Here is a 20,585-nt window from a genome sequence, read left to right on the forward strand (position 1 = left end):
GTATTGGTTATGAACAATTTGATCAACCCTCAGCCTGACATTGCTAGCTGAGTTCCTGCCCAGAGTAAAATTTTATGGCCAAGTTAAACACCTGAAAATAGGGGTTTATAAATGGTAGCATCATCAGAGCCTTCACTCTAGTAGTGTCAAGAGCTTTGCTAGAATACATTTTATGGATTTTAAGTGAAACATGTACTGTATCACATCCTACTATTATATTACCAGATGGCTGTCCATAGAGCTGTACAACTGCAAGCAGATCATGGAGGGTGGGGGAACAGAATTCTATGTCCAGCCAAAAATGCTTACTTGCTTCCTTGATATTTGTATTTGTTTTGAATACAAACATACATTCTTCTCATATACAATAAACCTGATTCAGATCAAAATTCAATCATAATTAATGCTCAAAATTCTCCAATAATTATGCTGACATCAGCACACGCACACAGTGATAAAGGAACTGTGGATTAAGCTGTGCATAAATTCACTAATAAGAGAAAAGGTCACGGGCTGATATTACTGAAATTTGATTAGACTCAGGATCTATGTGCTAGAAATCAATGTTTTCTTGGCTTTGGCATTTCTGCTCTGGAGTTAGCCAATCTCTAGGGGCCCTGCATCTAATCGCAGGATGTACCAGTGTTACATCCTCTCCTGAGCACAAAGACAGCAAGAAATTAGAAAGGATTTACAGGTCAGAACAGATAGGCTTTGCAGTTCCTACAGCTGAGTAGCTTGGGAAGCTGAAGAGGAAAAGCTGCAGCTGTGACTGTGAAGCTGAAGTAACTGTCATTTTGGTCAATGCCCACAGGAAAGGTAAGCCCAATGTTGGGGATTTTACAGCTCTTTCATAGCTTCCAAGAACAATCTAATCAAACAAGGATGAGTCCACAAACGGTTCTGCACATAAACATTGCTGCAAAGTTGTTACAAAAATGGGAGTTACAACAGTAATTTAATCCCGAATAAAAAATAAAAAAGGCCCCCAAAGCAGGATTTAAATATACGCTGCTTCTATAATATGAAACCTGACAGATAAGGGGAAATAATGAAAGTTTCCTAACTCTCTCTTGATCCATATGTTGTTCTCGGCTTGAACGTTAGGCTGAACTCCTGCTGTATGATTTGGTTTGCCTCTGCATGTTCACCAAGCAATTAAACTGACTGTCAAATGTAAAATATTGCAGTAGCAGTTTTTCATGAGGAGGAAGAAGAGAAACAGTGATTCCTGAAACTAATAAAAATATAGAGAAGATAAATATAGGGCCTGATTCTTCTCCCTCACTGGCATAAAACAGGAGTAACTCCACTGACATCAGTAGAGTTACACAGGCGTAAATGAGAGGAGAATCAGGCCTGCATGGCCAAAATAAAAATGATCAGTAACAGAACAATAGCTAACAATAATCAAGATAGCATCTGCCCCAGCTCTGCTGGCTGTTAGAAAGGTGAATGATCTTATTGACTAAATCAAATGGAAGCCCCAGACCTAAAAGGCTTACTGGGGTGTGGGAGAGGGGAACACTCTTCTTCCCGTATAGGAAAAAACAAAACAACACAAGAGCTAGATCTGCCAGCTTAATTGACATTAGCTATAATTCTACTCCACTTTGTGCAGTGTTTTATGTTGTATTGTTTGGAGTCTGTGCTCTGGATTTGGAAAGGATACTACATAGTGCATGTAAATGTATTTAAGAAAGGGGGGAAAAACTGAAAAGTTATTACGGGGGAGAGAGAGTGCTGATAGGTAATGGACTGAAATTGGGTAGAGAGCTCAAACTCAACAAAGGGAGAGAACAGGCCCTCTCCAGATGTCTTGTTTTGCACTGGGTTTCTTTCACAGATATTCTGAACCCTGTCTAGAGCTCACTGGACCAAGCAGCTGCTCAATCTGGTGGAGATGACTTTGTGGAACCCACTATGGAATTGGACTGGAAAAGTGCAAAGTGGAGTGGGACCTGGTGGTGTGATATTTGGTGGACTGGAGCAGACAGGGTAAGAGAGCTGCTTCCTGATGACCATGTGACCACCACTGAGTCTAAATGGATTTGAGAGTGAGATTGGAGGTGAATGGGGATTATTGGTGAATCAGAGTTCTTGTCTTCAACAAGCTGGACGATTATTCACTGGGACCCTCATATAATGCTTAGGTTTTGCTGGTTTCACTTCTTTATATGGTTATGTTTTTCCCAAATAAAAGATATTGGTGATTTTGTATTGATAAGGAGCCCTGGATGCTTGTGATTGGGGAAGAAATGCCTGTAAAGTTGACTGAAGGGGCTACAACCTGGGAGTGGATGAAGTTTTATAGGATGCCTGAGCCAAAACATTTATCAAAGGACCCATAGATAACATTGAACTTTTTATACTGCTGCTAATGCCACCAGGCAACAGGGTTCCACAAAACAAAGAGAATTAAGCATGAACATACCCCCAAATAATGAAAGCCCTCACCATGCTTCAGAGACCACTTTTTCCTCCATACCATATGTATAGCACCACGGAAACCATTTAATTTCTCTTGATCTTCTTATCCAGACAATAGTGTACCTGTGGCCTCAATATTTCTAGTGATATGAGATACGCAGACCCAGTTTGAGATGTGATTAAGATAGGGATGCTCATCCTTACTGTACTAGGGGAATTATGCATGGAATGCTTTTATTTAAACAAAGCAGCTGTCTTTTCACATCAGGTGAGAGTTACCATTATCCCTACCTTATCAGAATGTTTAGATGGAGCTGCCACTTGACTGGAATGGCTGAAGAGAATAAAACTTTTAAACTGTGCTGTGAGCCTTAAAATTATACTCTCCACAAGACCCAGATTTAAATGGAGACTTGTATCATGATATTCTAGATGGGCTCTCATTCCTGGAAACTGTCTCCCCCACTGGTCCATCACAGCCTAAATTTGTTCAGTCTCAAAGGTTGATGTAAGCCACCATGTGTCACACCGTAGTCAGAATAAGTGAGCCGCTAGTCAATACAATAAAGGGAAAGAGTAGAAAAAACATGAAAATATAGAAAAATAATTAAAATCATGTAAGACCCTGTGGGAAGAAAGATAATTCAAACCACAAAAACTCAAACAGTGTCACAGAAAGTATCCCTTTATAAATTCTTTCATGAAAGATAGAAAAACAGCTGCAATCCTTACTATTCTCTCCCAACCACCCAGAATAAGCTCTTTGAACTCAAGCAAATTCCACACTAAATAAATCTATTGGGGGCCAGAGCAGGTGTCTGCCTCGGCTAAATTCATGAAGTGAACTCATGGATGGAGCATACTTTCCTGTTCCTTAACTCAACCCCTAATAGGTTCTGGCCAATCAGTCCCCTTCACCTGACTCACAATGGATTATTAATCATAGAATATCAGGGTTGGAAGGGACCTCCAGAGGTCATCTAGTCCAACCCCCTGCTCAAAAGCAGGACCAATACCCAATTAAATCATCCCAGCCAGGGCTTTGTCAAGCCTGACCTTAAAAACTTCTAAGGAAGGAGATTCCACCACCTCCCTAGGCAACACATTCCAGTATTTCACCACCCTCCTAGTGAAAAAGTTTTTCCTAATATCCAACCTAAACCTCCCCCACTGCAACTTGAGACCATTACTCCTTGTCCTGTCCTCTTCTACCACTGAGAATAGTCTAGAACCATCCTCTCTGGAACCACCTCTCAGGTAGTTGAAAGCAGCTATCAAATCCCCCCTCATTCTTCTCTTCTGCAGACTAAACAATCCCAGTTCCCTCAGCCTCTCCTCATAAGTCATGTGTTCCAGATCCCTAATCATTTTTGTTGCCCTTCGCTGGACTCTTTCCAATTTATCCACATCGTTCTTGTAGTGTGGGGCCCAAAACTGGACACAGTACTCCAGATGAGGCCTCACCAATGTCGAATAGAGGGGAACAATCACGTCCCTCAATCTGCTGGCTATGCCCCTACTTATACACCCCAAAATGCCATTGGCCTTCTTGGCAACAAGGGCACACTGTCGACTCATATCCAGCTTCTCGTCCACTGTCACCCCTAGGTCCTTCTCTGCAGAACTGCTGCCTAGCCATTCGGTCCCTAGTCTGTAGCGGTGCATTGGATTCTTCCGTCCTAAGTGCAGGACCCTGCACTTGTCCTTGTTGAACCTCATCAGATTTCTTTTGGCCCAATCCTCCAATTTGTCTAGGTCCCTCTGTATCCTATCCCTACCTGCCACCGTATCTACCACTCCTCCTAGTTTAGTATCATCCGCAAATTTGCTGAGAGTGCAATCCACCCCATCCTCCAGATCATTTATGAAGATATTGAACAAAACCAGATACAGATGTTCAGTTTGCAGCTTTCAGAAACCAATCCCCTGAACCTCAACATTCTCTCTGATGGACCAGTTATTTCTGGTAATATGTCCTTTATTCTTGGTGTTTGTCTGAAGAGGGTGGATGTGAAGGTGAGGGCAGAAGATGATTTTAGAAAGGATAGAGTTATTTTGGTGAGGCAGTTTTTATATTAATTTATATAGAATAAATGGACCAAAGATATTAACATAATCCAGTCACTGTCCAACATGAAGCAGTGATAAACAAGGTTCAGGGTTTGGTATACAGAGACCTTAGCCTGCTTTTATACTTTTATTAAAGATAAAGCAAAGAAGGAAAAACAAACAGTTACAACATTTGAAATGTAAATCAGGCTTTCATTTTAACAGCATCTCTTGTTTGCTTTTCCTTCAGCTGGAGGGATTTTCTGGAAGGAAAAACTCTTGCTTGACAGTCTCTTAGATGGCATCAAAGATGATAACTGTCCTTTTGGGGAAAACAGAAAAAGTTAGTTAAGAAGAGCTGGAACTGTTGTTGTTAAAATCTGTTCCCATTTCATCCAATGTGGTATTAGGGATTCAGCTGGAGCCGGTAGAGGTGGTGATGTCATCTGGCTCCCTTTCTCTGGCCCAATCTGGTCAGGACCTCTCTCAGGATCAGGATGGCAAAAGCCCAGGATCTCAGACAATGTTCCCTTTAATTTTTCCCATCCATGTGTGGAATGAATTTTGCTATGTGCACCAGTATGGAGGGGATGTGTGGCAGGGATGGGGTGGAGGGGTTCGTAATGTGGGAAGGGGCTCAGGGCTGGAGCGGAGGGTTGGGGTGTGTGTGGGGGGGTGAGGGCTCCAGCTGGGGGTGCGGGCTGCCCTGTGGCTGTGGCAGGGAGAGAGGACTCCCACCAAGCCCTCTCTCCCTGCAGCAGCACCTAAGCTGGGGGAGTGTCTCTCCCTGCCACAGAAGTCTGGGACTGGGGAGAGGTGCCTCTCCCTGCAGCAGCAGCTCCGGGACTAGGGCTGGGGGAGAGGAAAGGCATGTCTCTTTGCTGCACCACAGCCCCAGGGCAGTGGGAGTTAAGTGCTTGGCCCTTTGAGCCCTCCTGTGCAGCTGCACACTTTAGAGGAACTTATGTCTCAGAAGACCATAGGGATGGCAACCATGATGGTGAAGCTCACTCTAGTAGCCATTTTTTTCTCTGAAAGTCTCTTTCTTTAAAAGGGTAGGTGGAACAGCCCATCCCCTCATTATTTTGTCCGCCAATTAGGCCTAGTTTCTGAGACACCAATTTTGGTTTACTGATTTCTGGTGCTATACTTTTGTTGTTCACCAAACATACTGTGAATACAATCCTGGAATGATATCTGTAGGCCTTTTGTTTGGACTTACTTAGTTTTTCGGTCTCCCTCTCATGACTTTTCCCATCAACATTTGTTGTGACATCTTTTAAACTTGTGCTCATTTATGACAGTTGAGCTCACAACCAGGGTCAATTTGTAGGCCCAATCATCACAACATTTCATTTGATATTATTTATGAGTTGTTCGGAGATTTTCTTTATAAAAGACAAAAACAGTAATTAAATAGAACTCATTTGATAATAATCCGATCCAATAGCTGCCTGGAAGATATATTCTCTTTCACAGGTAGCTATCATCCCGCAAGGAACTTCATGAAACTGCAGCTCCCAGGCAAACGTGATAAGTGGCATGAGGCCAGCCACAGAGAATGTTTTGAAACACTTCAGGTTTTCTGGTGTTTAGTGTCAGAGCGTATTCCAGCCCAAGGAAACCAGGAAATGTAAAAACTTGGGGAATATGTCAGGATACAAAAGTAAGAAATGGCAGGTGTTACAATGATGGCTGTCTCATAATGCATTGGAAAGCAAAAGACCTTAGGCCCAGATCCTCCATTGTTGATGGGCTGCACTTGGCACAAGACAGTAGAGGCAAAGATCATGTCATGTCACAATGAGTCCTGCATCAAAACACACTTGTCTGCCTTTTCGTAATGTAATTCATCATTGCATATTTTGATGGGTATGAGAAACCTAACAAAATGTGCCCTCCACCTTCATTTTTTCCTAACATTTCTCCCTAAGTGAGAGTGTTGCAACCATGTACATTGGGATTCCCAACTAAACTTTAATTTAAATAATACTGGGCCTGACCTTGGGACAAGAACCTACCAAACCTCAAAGTGTTAATGGGGAATTCTTAAACAATCAATAGATCAGGCAACAAATGTACATAAATATATAGGTGCTCTGATTCAGTTTATACTCATTTTTATATATTTGAAAGAGTTAACAGGGAGAAAAGTTGTATATGGGAATTATGGCATGTTAATTCTGGAGTGTCCCAGTAAACTTGGAGATTGATGAGGATAAAAAGATTTGCTTTATACAGTGTTCATGGTCCATGTCTTTCTTAGCATCATGCTGAGCAGCCACAGTAGATTAGAACTGTGAAAGCATAATGCTACATTAAGTTGTTGTCTTGACTTCAGAAAAGGCATGTGGAGGACTGCTATTATGACAGTCCTTTGGGTGTTCAACCAAGAGTTCCTATTACTGCGTGCCTGCCTTTTTCCCATATCACAAGCTACCAGCGTAACCTTATCACTGCAATTTCCTACACCTCATCTTCTCAGCCCAGCAGCACTTACTAGCCAGAAACAAAACTCCCAAACATCATGAAAAAGATGAAATAATAAAACAGAATGTTAATGGATGGGCCTGCTAGTGTGAGCTTCACTCCAATGTGTTCTGTCAAATGAGAGGAGTTTGAAGAGCATTATTTTGCTAATATACCAATGCTATAGTTGCTACAATTGTTGCTATGTCCAATGCCACTAGAATAATATCCAACAGATAGCTACGGTAATGACTCTGTAGTTAAGGTTTCTACTAGCTCCCCATTATGAGCCTAATTTCAATATGTCCTATTGCCAGCTGAAAATTTTCATACAAGCGTGAGCCCCAGAGCTAGATGGCTTAGAGGGATGGAACTCGCCATTCCACCTAAGAGAAAAGCCAGCTCTGGCCAGCCTTATTTACATAAACTATAATATTGATTATCCATAGTTCCACATACTGGGTTTTGTTGATTTAGCTGGAATTTGTCTATGTTCTGATTGTTACTGTAATTGCACACATGATGCAGCACAGGAATTGTGCAGGCTATGCCCTGAAGCAAGTAGGTTACCCTGAATTTACTGGGAGTGGACTCTGATTTGGGAACTGGATTCAGGCTCAAAAGGGAGAGGTTAGAGGATTCCATCCTCGAGCTTTATCCCAAAGAAAAAGGGCTCTTACCAAGAGCCCTGTTTTGCTCTGGATTCCTCACCTAGAAATTCTGAGTCCCTTGTGGGGTGATTCTGTGGAGACTGGATCTCAGGCTGAACTTGGAGAAGAGCTGGCAGAGCTAACTACACAGCAAGGCCTGATCAGACCAGTGACAGTGACACAAAGCAGTGTCCAGAGTGAGGCCTGACTGAACCAGCACCAGTGGTACAGAACTTGTCACAGAGCTGGAGGCAACTGTACATTGGCGTGGGAGTAGGTAGTACAGGACGGGTGGGAGAGAGCAACCATGAATGTGGCTTTAGAAGAGTGAGGATTGTTTTGTAATAGAATTCTGGATTTCACAAGCCAGAGAGTTAATACTTTTGAACTGTGCTGTTGGCCCCACTACTGCTACAATAAAATGAGCCAAACCCAATTAGTGCATGTAAATAATATAGGGTTATTGTGTTTCTTTTCTTTGTTTTTTTTCCTCTTGTCCAAACAAAAAAAGTATTTGCATTATTTTCACTTGTCCAAGGACCCCGGAGTGACTGGGGAAGAACCACCTGCAAAGGTAAAAGGGAGGTCTGATTTTAATTTCTCAGAGCCAAAGTAGGAAAATGGCTGTGATAGGGGCATGAGCCACAGTTATAGTGATTCCAGAAAAGGACCTCTAGATAGAGTGAATCCAACTGCCACTGACCCCCGGTTTAAGGGCTACATGGGTTTTGTAGACAGGAGAATTCTCTTTCAAAGTTTGAGATTAAGAAAATAAAACAGTTTGGAGTTAAAAAAAGGGATAAAGAACAAATACTATAAAGACATTCCCTTTTCAGAAAGTCTTGTTTACTTTTTACATCTTTAATTTTAATTTTTGGAACATCATCAACAAACAACCTGCTCAGGAAACACCAAATGTTATTTATTCAGCTGTCCACTGTGAAAAGTAGTGCCTTTTAGCGATTTTAGGGAGGTTGGTTGGTTTGTTTTAGACTTAGTGGATATGAAACACTGAATCTTTGGAAACTTTGTCAGCTCACCACCACTTGTTATCCTGCATAGAGACTAGCTACAGTCCCAATCTTTGCATTCCCTGAGTATGGGTGATGGTAGTAGAATTTCTGAGGGCAGGAGAGCAAAGATGAAGTTGGGTAGGGAGGCACACCGCACCTGGTCAAAGTACCATATTGGTGTGTTCCCCCAGAGGAACGGTAGCTGAATAAGCAAGAATAGAATGCCTTTGAAAATTTCTGCTAATGCACACCAACTAATGTCCATTATAGTTTATGGTCCACAATTTAGTCCAATAGAGTTATGCAGGATTTAAACTATGTAACTAAGAACAGAATTTGGCTTCTGGCTTTAGAAATGCTACTTGGGTTGCTTGTTCCTGCTGTTCAGAATCAGGACCAAGAAGCAGCATCCCTGCTGCTCGTAGGTTAGTAAATCTAGAGCACAGGCAGACAAGTCTTTCAGTTCTTTGATGGCGATTTGACATTGGGCTCACAGCTAAGAATAATAATTTTAGGGCAGGGAAACTCAAGTGACAGACTGCTGGATCATCTGGTAGACTGGAAGAGCTAGAGAGATTTAATTTCCTAAAGAATAATTTTCTGCAAGCTGTATAAACTTCCCATATTTAATGGACATGGTCAAGGTAAGGTATTTTCATCATTTTAAAAATATTTTTCCTCTCAGTTATTACTTGTAGTTGTGTGTAGGGATGTGTAGCTACATGTCTCACTGAAAAGCAGTCTGTGTCCACATTGCCGTATGTAGCTACACACAGCAATGAAAGGCTCTAGCATGAGGGAGGCAGAAGGGAAAGGCTCCAACAACAGGAAGCTACTGCTCTCTCAATTGTCGTCTCCCCTCCCACGCCAAGTCAGAACCTTTCCAAGGGGAAAGGCTCCAGCAGCAGGAAGGCAGTGGGCTACTACACTGCTCAACGTGGCAGTGAAGACGTGGGAGGCACCACTTGGGCATGTAGAGAGCTGTGTAGAGTATATACCAGGGCAGGGGCAGCAGGTTTGTAGAAATTTTGGTGGAGCCCAGAATGCTCAGAGCCCGCCCCCTCCAAACTCGGCCCCCCACCTGCCTAAGACTCTGCGAGGGAGTTTAGGTGTGGGGAGGAGGTCTGGGGTGCAGGGCCTGGGTTGGGGCAGGGGATTGGGGTGTAGGATGGTTGAGAGGCTGGGCTCTGGTAGGAAGTTTGGGTGCTGGGTGCAGGCTCTGGGCTAGGGCAGGGCCTGGGGATGCAGGAGGGGGTGAGGGGTGAAGGCTCTGGGACAGAGTTTGGGTGCAGGAGGGGTGTATGGGAAGGGGTTGAGGGTGCAGGCTCTGGGAGGAAGTTTTGGGGCAAGAGAGGGTGTGTGGGAAGAGATGAGGGTGCTGGGTTAATTAAAAGTGGAAAGTCAGAAGCAGCACTTGCCTGCTTCAATATATTATATTTTGTTGTACCTGTTGTGATTCATAGACTAGACCACTTTAAAGTCAGAAGGGACCATTATGATCATCTAGTCTGACCTCCTGCACAATGCAGGCCACAGAATCTTACCCACCCATTCTTGTAATAAACCCCTAACCTATGTCTGAGCCATTGAAGTCCTCAAATTATGGTTTAAAGACTCTAAGGTGTAGAGAATCCTCCAGCAAGTGACCCGTGCCCCATGCTGCAGAGGAAGGCGAAAAAAACCCAGGACCTCTGCCAATCTGCCCTGGGGGAAAATTCCTTCCTGACCCCAAATATGGCAATTAGCTGAACCCTGAGCATGTGGGCAAGACTCACCAGCCAGACAGCCAGGAAATAATTCTCTGTAGTAACTCAGATCCTACCCCATCTAACATCCCAACACAGGCGAATGGACATATATACTACCAATGGTCAGAGACCAATTAATTGCCTAAATTAGGCTATCCCATCATATCATCTCCTCCATAAACTTATCAAGCTTAATCTTGAAGCCAGATAGGTCTTTTGCCCCTACTACTTCCCTTGGAAGGCTGTTCCAGAACTTCACTCCTCTGATGGTTAGAAACCTCTATCTAATTTCAAGTCTAAACTTCCTGATGGCCAGTTTATATCCATTTATTCTTGTGTCCACATTGGTACTGAGCTTAAATAATTCCTCTCCCTCCCTGGTATTTATCCCTCTGATCTATTTAGAGAGAGCAATCATATCTCCCCTCAGCCTTCTTTTGATTAGGCTAAACAAGCCAAGGTCTTTGAGTCTCCTTTCATAAGAAAGTTTTTCCATTCCTCGAATCATCCTAGTAGTCATTCTCTGTATCTGTTCCAGTTTGAATTAATCTTTCTTAAACATGGGAGACCAGAACTGCACACAATATTCCAGATGAGGTCTTACCAGTGCCTTGTATAATGGTACTAACACCTCCTTATCTCTACTGGAAATGCCTCACCTGATGCATCCCAAAACTGCATTAACTTTTTGCACTGCCATATCACATTGGCGGCTCATAGTCATCCTGTGGTCAACCAATACTCCTAGGTCTGTCTCTTCCTCCATTATTTCCAATTGATGTGTCCCCAGCTTATAACTAAAATTCTTGTTATTAATCCCTAAATGCACGACCTTGCACTTTTCACTATTAAATTTCATCCTATTACTATTACTCCAGTTTACAAGATCATCCAGATCTTCCTGTATGATATCCCATTCCTTCTCTGTATTGGCAATACCTCCCAGCTTTGTGTCATCCGCAAACTTTATTAGCACACTCCCACTTTTTGTGCCAAGGTCAGTAAAAAGAAGATTAAATAAGATTGGTCCCAAAACCGATCCTTGAGGAACTCCACTAGTAACCTCTCTCCAGCCTGACAGTTCACCTTTCAGTATGATCCGCTGTAGTCTCCCCTTTAAGCAGTTCCTTATCCACGTTTCAATTTTCATATTGATCCCCATCTTTTCCAATTTAAACTAATAATTCCCCATGTGGATCCCTATCAAATGCCTTACTGAAATCAAGGTAAATTAGATCCACTGCGTTTCCTTTGTCTAATAAATCTGTTACCTTCTGAAAGGAGGAGATCAGGTTGGTTTGGCACAATCTACCTTCTTTAAAACCATGTTGTATTTTATCCCAATTGCCATTGACCACTGTTTTAGACCGTTCCTTCTGTTTTACTGGATGGCTGAGAGTCACGTCTGACTGCGTAGTTGGGGGGCAGGGCCCCCTATCTTCCCCAGGAGCCCCACTCAAGCAGGCTCACTGAAGGAAGCACAAAGTGTGGCAGACAGCATCACACTGGCCCTCTAGGGCTCTACAACAATCACACACCCTTATCCCACCACCTAGATCCTTAAGAAATGTATAGGGGAAACTGAGACACCCACAAAGTATTCAGAGAAAACATTAAGAACATTCCCACTTTGTAACACCTGTATACAACCAATTATATACTTTAAAGGGTATAAAATAATCAAGTACTGTGCTAAACACGATCATACCCCAAACTGACTGCCAAATTTAAGTTGCGTGTTTTTCCCCAAAGGTGAGGGTTCTGGGGTGGGGCTAGGGATGAGCGGTTCACCGTACGAGAGGGGGCTCAGGTGCTGGGGTGAGGTAGGGCTGGGGATGAGGAGCTTGGGGTGCAGACAGGCTGCCCCAGGGCTAGGGTCAGAGAGGACTTTCCCCCCTCTCCTCTCCCCGCCGGCAGCAGCGAGCTCTGGGTGAGGGACCCCTCCGCTCCCCTGTTGCCCCTCACTGTAGTCTCACTGGGGGTGGGGCTGCCCCTTGCCCAGTGTGGGGCAGGAGTGATGGCTGTGGGATGGGAGGGGAAGGGCAGAGGGTCACAAAATTCCCCCAAGCCCCAGCTGCTCAGATCCAGGAAGCCCCCCAGCTCCATCTCCCCTGCAGTGGGTGGGTGCAGGGGGGCGGGGGAGGAAGAGGGGACTGCCATCACATGTGGTTTCCTTCCTTCCCTGCTGCCCTTCACCGTAGCCTCACTGGGGGTGGGTGATGGGGCTGCCCCTTACGCAGCATGGGGCAGGAGTGGTGGCTGCGGGGAGGTGTGGCAGATTATAGGTCAAACACTCACCGAAGCCCCAGCAGCTGCTCAGGTGAGCGCGGTCCACTGCAGATGATCAGGTCTCCTCCTGGTGGGTGCTGGGGAAGGGGAGGGCTGCCAAGCACATGTGGTGTTTGCCTCCTCTCCCTCCTGAGAGCTCAGCCTGCTGCCCCCCGTCTCTTGTTGCCACAGGCAGCAACAGCTGGAAGCAGAAGCGCAGGCAAGCAAAGGAGAGCTGCCCGCTGCTTTAATTCTGGCAGGGACGCTCTGGGGCCGGGAGGACGCGCGTGGGGGGGCCCACTCCAGGCAGGGCCGGGGGAGAAACCCAGCTCCAAATATTGGTGGAGCAGGGCTCCCAGCTCTGAATATTCCTGGTGCCAGGGCTCCAGGAGCCCATATAACTCACTGCCTATGTACCAGGGTTCTGTGTTTCTGTACTCTTCTCATCTAAGCAGTGCTTCACCATCTACATTGCTATTTATACCATTGCTAGCTGGGTGAGCAGTGCCTTACTCTGCACACCAGCATAAGTGTAGACATGCCATAACAGTCTGGTTAAACCTGGAAGCTCAAATGACTTATTCCTGTATCTTCCTTCTCCCCACCCCCTCTCTCCACACACACACAGGCTTTGGCATTGCTATTCTAAGTTTGCTGATGACTCATTGGCAGCTGGTCCACACTTTTAAAAATGATCATTATATCTGAAAGATTCCTCATTAAAATCTTTTTTCTCTACACATATAGAAAAGCCACATGAAGTTAACTATAGCTCTCCTACAATGTTGTTATAAGAGTACAGCTGAGGAGAAACCAATTACCCAAGTAGACAGCTCTGACCAGAGAGAACACATGGCTAGGTTGGGAGCCTCCATTAACTTCTAAGCAGTTTAAGTCGCAATTTGAAACTGTCCTCTCCTTGTGGAACTCCAAGGGAAACATGAGGTGTCCCCTTCTAGGGCGGATCCTTCTGCAGCCCAGCGACTCCTGCTGGCTCAGACAAGTGCAGCCTGCACCTCCTGCCATCAGGGTGCCTCAAACTCCAACCTTTGTTGAGAATTACATTAACCTTGCAAACTAGTAAGAGAATAAAATAGTTGGGTCAACATTTGAGCATTAATAATCCTTATTTCAAGCCTCAGCTCTGGGCAAAATATGATCTGTTCTGCAGAAAAGTAGGATGGCAGATGAAACTGTGCCTAGGCCTGTGACAGAGTGAAGGGAGTTAAGAGGTAAGCCTGCACTCTGATCCCTCTGACGCCCATTAGTTCCCCCAGGGTAAGCTGATTAGCTAATTACCTTTAATTTCCACACTCAGGCTGCAGGGCTGGGTGAGCTAATGAGCCAATTAGCCCATCAGCTTCAGACAGATAAGAGGCACAGGAAAGACGTGCCAGGGGAGGGGAGGAATAGTGCTAGAGGGGCCCAGTGTCATAGAGGCCTCTACACCTGGCAGGTCCTGAGGAGAGGGCTGAAAGCATGGGACCAGGAATGTGTCAGTGGAGAGAACTCAAATAAATAGTACAAAGAATACAAAGCCAGTAGAGGCTGGTTTCTGAGGTGTGAAAAAGGGAGAAACAGAGGGGATCCTGCTACAAGGCTACATTTATGGTCTCTGGATCCTGGGATTGTCTGGAGGCTATTCCACTATTCAGTGTAAGTTGGGGCAGCCTCAGGGCTGTGTAAAGTATGCTCAGATACCTATGGCACCTAGGGGGATGTTCTAACAGCTGCTGGAATTCTCCAACCATGCCCCATCTTCTGGGAACTCTCCTGCATAGCCTGGTACCCTCAATGGAGTGGTCTGAAGTAGATCTACTTTGCTAAGTCTATGCAGCTATGGATTCCTCCTTTTAACCAAAGGTAGTAGTCTTCAGACAGCTGGCTGAGCTGGCTTTCTAGCTGCTTTGCACCACTGAAAGGTATAAAGCAACAAAAGTGTACCCAAGAGAGTTCCTATTCCTAGATATTCTACATGTGAAAAATGTGAGCAAACACACCAAAAGAAACTGTTTCCTATGAATAATGACAGGTTTCAGAGTAGCAGCCGTGTTAGTCTGTATTCGCAAAAAGAAAAGGAGGACTTGTGGCACCTTAGAGACTAACAAATTTATTTGAGCATAAGCTTTCGTGAGCTACAGCTCACTTAATTGGATGCATTCAGTGGAAAATACAGCGGGGAGATTTATATACATAGAGAACATGAAACAATGGGTGTTACCATACACACTGTAAGGAGAGTGGTCACTTAAGGTGAGCTATTACCATCAGGAGAGTGGGTGGGCGAGAGGGGGGGAACCTTTTTGTAGTGATAATCAAGGTGGGCCATCAATCAAGAAATGGCCCACCTTGATTATCACTACAAAAAGGTTCCACCCCCTCTCGCCCACCCACTCTCCTGTTGGTAATAGCTCACCTTAAGTGACCACTCTCCTTACAGTGTGTATGGTAACACCCATTGTTTCATGTTCTCTATGTATATAAATCTCCCCGCTGTATTTTCCACTGAATGCATCCAATTAAGTGAGCTGTAGCTCACGAAAGCTTATGCTCAAATAAATTTGTTAGTCTCTAAGGTGCCACAAGTACTCCTTTTCGGTTTCCTGTGTGTTTACTTTGGCAGCCATCAGATGCCAGCTAGTGTGTTTAAAAAAAAAAAAGTGCATTGAGTGCTAAATAAATGTAAATGAACAGAACAAGTTTTTGATAACAGGAATTTAAGCACCCACTTGCTTTTATAGTATTTGTCACTCATTCTGAATCTCTGCTTCCACCTACGTGTCCTCCTATTATGTATGTCATCCACTTACTCTGGTTATAATGGCTACTGGATAAACTGGACAAAAGCTAGGTGGATGGATGGATTATAAATCAGGATGAACTGAATAAATTTTCTGCACTGTACAAGCCTTCTGCTATTTATATAACAGATGGGGATTCTGCCTAGAGTATACTGTTTAAGATCAGGCAGCATCCAGAGACTGAGTCTCAACTTCTGTACCGAGGATTGCTAGAACCTTAACCCCATCTCTGTGACAATGGAAAAGATATAATGTATGTGCATAAGCTGAATCTTTAAATAAAATTTTACAGTAAACTATAGCAAAAAACATTTGGTAACTTTCATTCCTGGTATACCTGCACTGAATGTAAAGGTATTACACCAAGCATGAATTTGGCCTTTTAATTTTGTCCATATTAACTATTCAGAATTGGGCTTTGAATATATTTACATATCTGTTTTCTAACTAGACAGTCCTCCAATAGAAAGTCATAGAAGAATAAGAAACTATTCCATATAAACTAGGCTTTGTTATAAAAGTAACATCTATTGCAGTTTTAGGTTTGCTAACAAAAATTAATACAGTGAAGATTTGACAGGTATGGATTTAATTAGACTGCTGTCATGCACTTGGCCATAACAGGAATGAATTATGGTGAACAACAATTAATACTGCAAAATGATGCTTGTTACAAGAGAACAGTGTCCTTTATTCCAGAATGTGGCGGTTTCGGGTTTTTTATACCAAGAATAGCACAATAAGTCAGACATAAGATCTTTTTGTGTGCAAGTTGCAAAAGTGCCCCATTTTCTCCTCTTAAGACCACCCCTGGAGACTCTGCTTTGTTGTTGCAACACTGTTGGGAGGCACCAGGTAGCACTATTGCAGCAAACTGGCTTACTCAATGTACAAGGAAGTAGCTAGTGGGAAAATATTTTGTCAGTGGTGATGCAGTTTTTTAGATTTACTGGTGAGACACTCTACGATCTTTGATGGCTCAATCTATGACAATAATTTTCTTACATGCAGAGCTGCTCTCTATTGGTAATACCCACTTAACCAAAATATTACATGTTGCCAAAACATTATAGTGCTGACCAGGCTTGTCCACATCTTTCTTATTAGACAGTCAACAGTCCTCCCAGGATGCTATATCCACTGCAGGATTTGAAGACACCCGAATGGTGATATTGGGCGCAGTTTCCATTTATTTAGTCTGTGACCTACAGCACCAGAAAAAGAAAACAAAAAACTACAGGTCTTGTTTGTGTCAGTTGACTTAAGGAATCACCTTTATATTCACTCTAACTGAGCCTTCTTTCCTCTTTATTGTGAGGCACTCTACAACCCAAAATACTGACATGACATAGCCTGACAATCACTCCTTAGGGACTCAGCATACTGGTTCTACTGCACTCCCAAATACAGAAGTGATGTCTGAGCTTTAAATAAAATTTTACTTCCCCTGACTGCTTCTAGGTCACCAGGTCAGCCACTCTGCGAGATTTGTTTTTTAAAACAAGTTTGGGGCCATATCCTCATGTGGAGTAAAAGTGTAGCTCAATTAATGATAATGGAAAAACACTGATGGTAGTGTCATCATCATTAACTGTACATTTATTCAAGCTAAGGATCTGGCCTAAAGCCTTTTTTTTTGTATTTGCAGAACAGCCAGCTACGATGTAAGATGTGTGACTTAAAAGGATTCCAGCCCAATTGTCAGTGAAGCATCTACAGCATCTCTGAGGCAAAGACTTAACATTCTAAACCTCTTCAATAAGCCAACCACAAAAAATGTGCAAAAGTCATTAATTGGGCCACAGAAAGTTTGGCTTATATCATGAGGTTGTTTAAAGTGTTTTTGTTTAAATGCCTTCTTCTTTTGGAGCTTTTTGGGTGCTCTCACTGTGTTGGTAAGCTTTTCTCATCAACCAAAAGCCTTGTTTAAATGAAACGTTTTCAGGCAAATCTCTGGATTTGAGCAGCTGGGTCTTTAGCTAAGATACCAACCACCATGAGTCTGGCAATGAAACAGTGAATTGGCAAACCTGTTTTGACTAATTGTCCCCAAGTTCGTTAGAAAATGCAAATGGAGATGTGACATTTGAGAGGCTTTGATCTGACTCACTGGCACAGGTTTGAAAACCAACCCAGGAAATTTTTTATGGGCAGGGGTGTGATTGAAATCAATTCAATTCAATATATTTTTCCCCTCCATTATACAGGGAAAGGCTTTTTAATTTCTTGGTGCAAGCCAAAATGGAGCCAGGATCAGTGGAGGCTGCACATGAACTCATTGTCATTTTATAAGAGTCCATGAGTCAGGACCATGAAGTAGATGATTGAGAACCAGTGTGACACCTTCTACCATGCAAGCATGGCAGTCCTGAGGATCTGTCAGGGTGGTATGGAACTCCTCTGAATGATTATAAAGGGTTTACACTATTTGGTTCCTTGTGTCTGCTGTTTAATTCTAAGACACAGTAATAGAGGACAGAGGGAAGGTAACCCAGCTGTGATACAGTTTTTCCCTTTCAATAAGAAACACCAATCTCCCTTGTTTCAGTCAGTTTTCCCCAAAGATACTGCCATGGTTACAGCAATTGAAAAGATGCAATGCATTAGAATTGAGAAATTCTAAAACTGGATAATGCAATATGCACTTGAGGGCCTCTCATTTCTTTGTGCCTAGTCTTGCTTTGAACCTGAGATATAGTATCATAAGCTTTCTACTCTGGATTTCTCATTTGTGACACATTAGTCGTACCACTTTACATCTTCTATTAGCCACACACACACGTATTTGTATTCTATGTACTGTAATCATGTCCTTCCACCGTCACAATCGATGCAGTAACTCAAGTTAGAGACCTACAGCACAATATTGCTACACTCCCATTGAGTCTCATTGAAATCCACTTACACTACGTGACTCAGTATCTCACTTCGTCACTCCCCTCAGTTTCACTTATAGACACACTCACCTACTAGTTTGCATATATAAAAACAAACCTAAACAATGGCAGTATGTATGAACTGTTGTCTTAAGTCTAAAAACCTTTAAGAATGGAACAGCACAAGCAATACAGAAGAGCACCAGCAGCTACACGTAACGAACTGTACGGCATGTGTCTGCATTTGGTTCAACCAAAAAGTGTTATGATTCACACAGATGAAAGTGTGTGTTGTCCTTAAGGATATTTGAAACAAACAGTTGCATGAAGGTATAGAGTTAGAAGAGACACTCATACTCCAGGTGCAAGTACATTGTGGAGCAGTTAGTTTCCCACCAAATGGTCGCTCCTCACTTCTAATCTCTTGTTGCTTCCTGCTGGCAGTGCATTGTTAGTCACACAAAGGCAGAAACTGAGCCACTAGCTTCTTACATATGTCACTGATATAGATACATCTCTGCAAATGAGCCCAAGCAAAAGCATGTACAGTCTCCTGTTGATATCTCTGAAATCCCAACTATGTTCATGACATTCAAAAAACAACAAAAACAAACAAACAAAAAAAAACCCACTCCGTTTCACGTGTAACTTCTACTACACCCACTCATTGTATAACATAGTCTCACTATGAGCACTTGAAACTACCACCTCCCCCCCAAATCAAAAAACAAATACTTAAAGCAGCACTTTACTACCAAAAACGGTACTACCCTTACTACCAAAAGCGGTCAGAGGTCCAGGTTGTCTATATTTGATACAGAGCATTCCAGAAGGCTTTGTCTGGCATATATCCTCATGGAAGTACAATTGCTTCCAATTGGATATTATTTTCCAATCCAATATATTGTCTTGAGGCAAAGTCAAATAAGAAGAGAGAGTTACAAATCCAATCTTTTATTATTGGTCATTTCCAACAGTCTGCTGCTGCTTCTAAAAATTGTTCTAGGAATGTTGGGGTTCCTATATAAGTGATGTTCACCTGCAAGTTACACTTTACAACATTACAATTGTCATCAGCACTGCCCACATCGCATCCTCCTTTTTTTATTTTTAAGGGCAAATTAATTCTCTGCCTCAAACTTTGTGTGTGTCCAAACTAGACAATGATTATAGTATTGTTCATATGGGCTGAGGCTAAATGCTTCAATCAAAGAATCTCTTATGAGGTACTGCACACAGACACGCACACACACAGCCCACCCATTAACTTCAATTGGAGTTGTGGGTGCTCAGCACTTTGGAAGTGAGACTTAGTTCTTTACATATTGCTTTTCCGTAATTTCCCTTTTACCCTTCCTCCAGCATGTTCCATGATGTTTTACATAATGAGCCAAATTCATCCATCACATAACCCCGTTAAAGTTAGTGGAGTTACACCAGCAGTGAACTTAAGCTTCTCTAATTTAGCTGCCAATCCTTAACAGGATCCAATAAATCAGACAGTTACATCTTGAATGATCCTTTTCAGTGCAAATGGGTCAGCATTAATGGGTTCTCAGAGTGTACAATTCTCATGTTAGGCACCATGGACAGAGCACAACTTGTACCAGAGCTAGAACCAGTAAAAGGACTGGGAAGAGGCACCTTGTGCCTATTCCATTCTGCAGCCTGCACCATTGCTGGAGTGACTCCAGGACCACTACGGGAGTGCAGAATCACTGGGGAGGAAGAATGCCAATGGCCACTCACTGCCCCAAAACAACACTTCCGCTTCCTGCCTGAAAATGCCCCTTATGTTAGAGCACCCTGAGCGCAGGAGTCAGGCAGTAAGCTGAAAGATAAGGCTCTTGCTCAATACAGGAAACCTCTATTCCGGGGGAAGAGTCTGACAGTTGGCACAAAAGAGACTGGAGGACAAGCATCAACACCAATTTTTTCTTACTTGTGGTACAATAAATAATATTAGATTATTGAAGCCTTAACAGACCTAGTCTGTTACCAGAAAAAGCATATTTGTCCAATAAGCTTATTCACTCTTATATTACTATAATCCCTGAATAATTCATTCACTCAATAGTATTCAGTCAGCTACCGAGTTTATTGAGCATTAAAAAAATAGTTGAGTAAATTAGTCAATGAAAAATTGTTGTTGAATACTCTTTGGCCAAACCCTACTCACAAATCATCTTACAATAAAGATTTGAACTCTATTAGGATAGATTTGTCAGACCAAATAGACAACATATTAAATATCTGGGGCTCTAAGTATACTTGTTTGTGA

At 43.0% G+C, this 20,585-nt stretch overlaps 1 long non-coding RNA gene across 1 annotated transcript; it reads left to right on the top strand.

Moving 5' to 3' along the window:
• Window positions 1-643: 643 nt before the first annotated feature.
• Window positions 644-18,537, top strand: LOC125632398 (uncharacterized). The gene is made up of 3 exons (XR_007355290.2): window positions 644-819; window positions 1,847-1,998; window positions 17,077-18,537. It is a non-coding gene; the product is annotated as an uncharacterized LOC125632398 (long non-coding RNA).
• Window positions 18,538-20,585: the final 2,048 nt, after the last annotated feature.

The sequence above is a fragment of the Caretta caretta genome, chromosome 2 (assembly GCF_965140235.1).
Source record: "Caretta caretta isolate rCarCar2 chromosome 2, rCarCar1.hap1, whole genome shotgun sequence".
Taxonomy (NCBI): Eukaryota; Metazoa; Chordata; order Testudines; family Cheloniidae; genus Caretta; species Caretta caretta.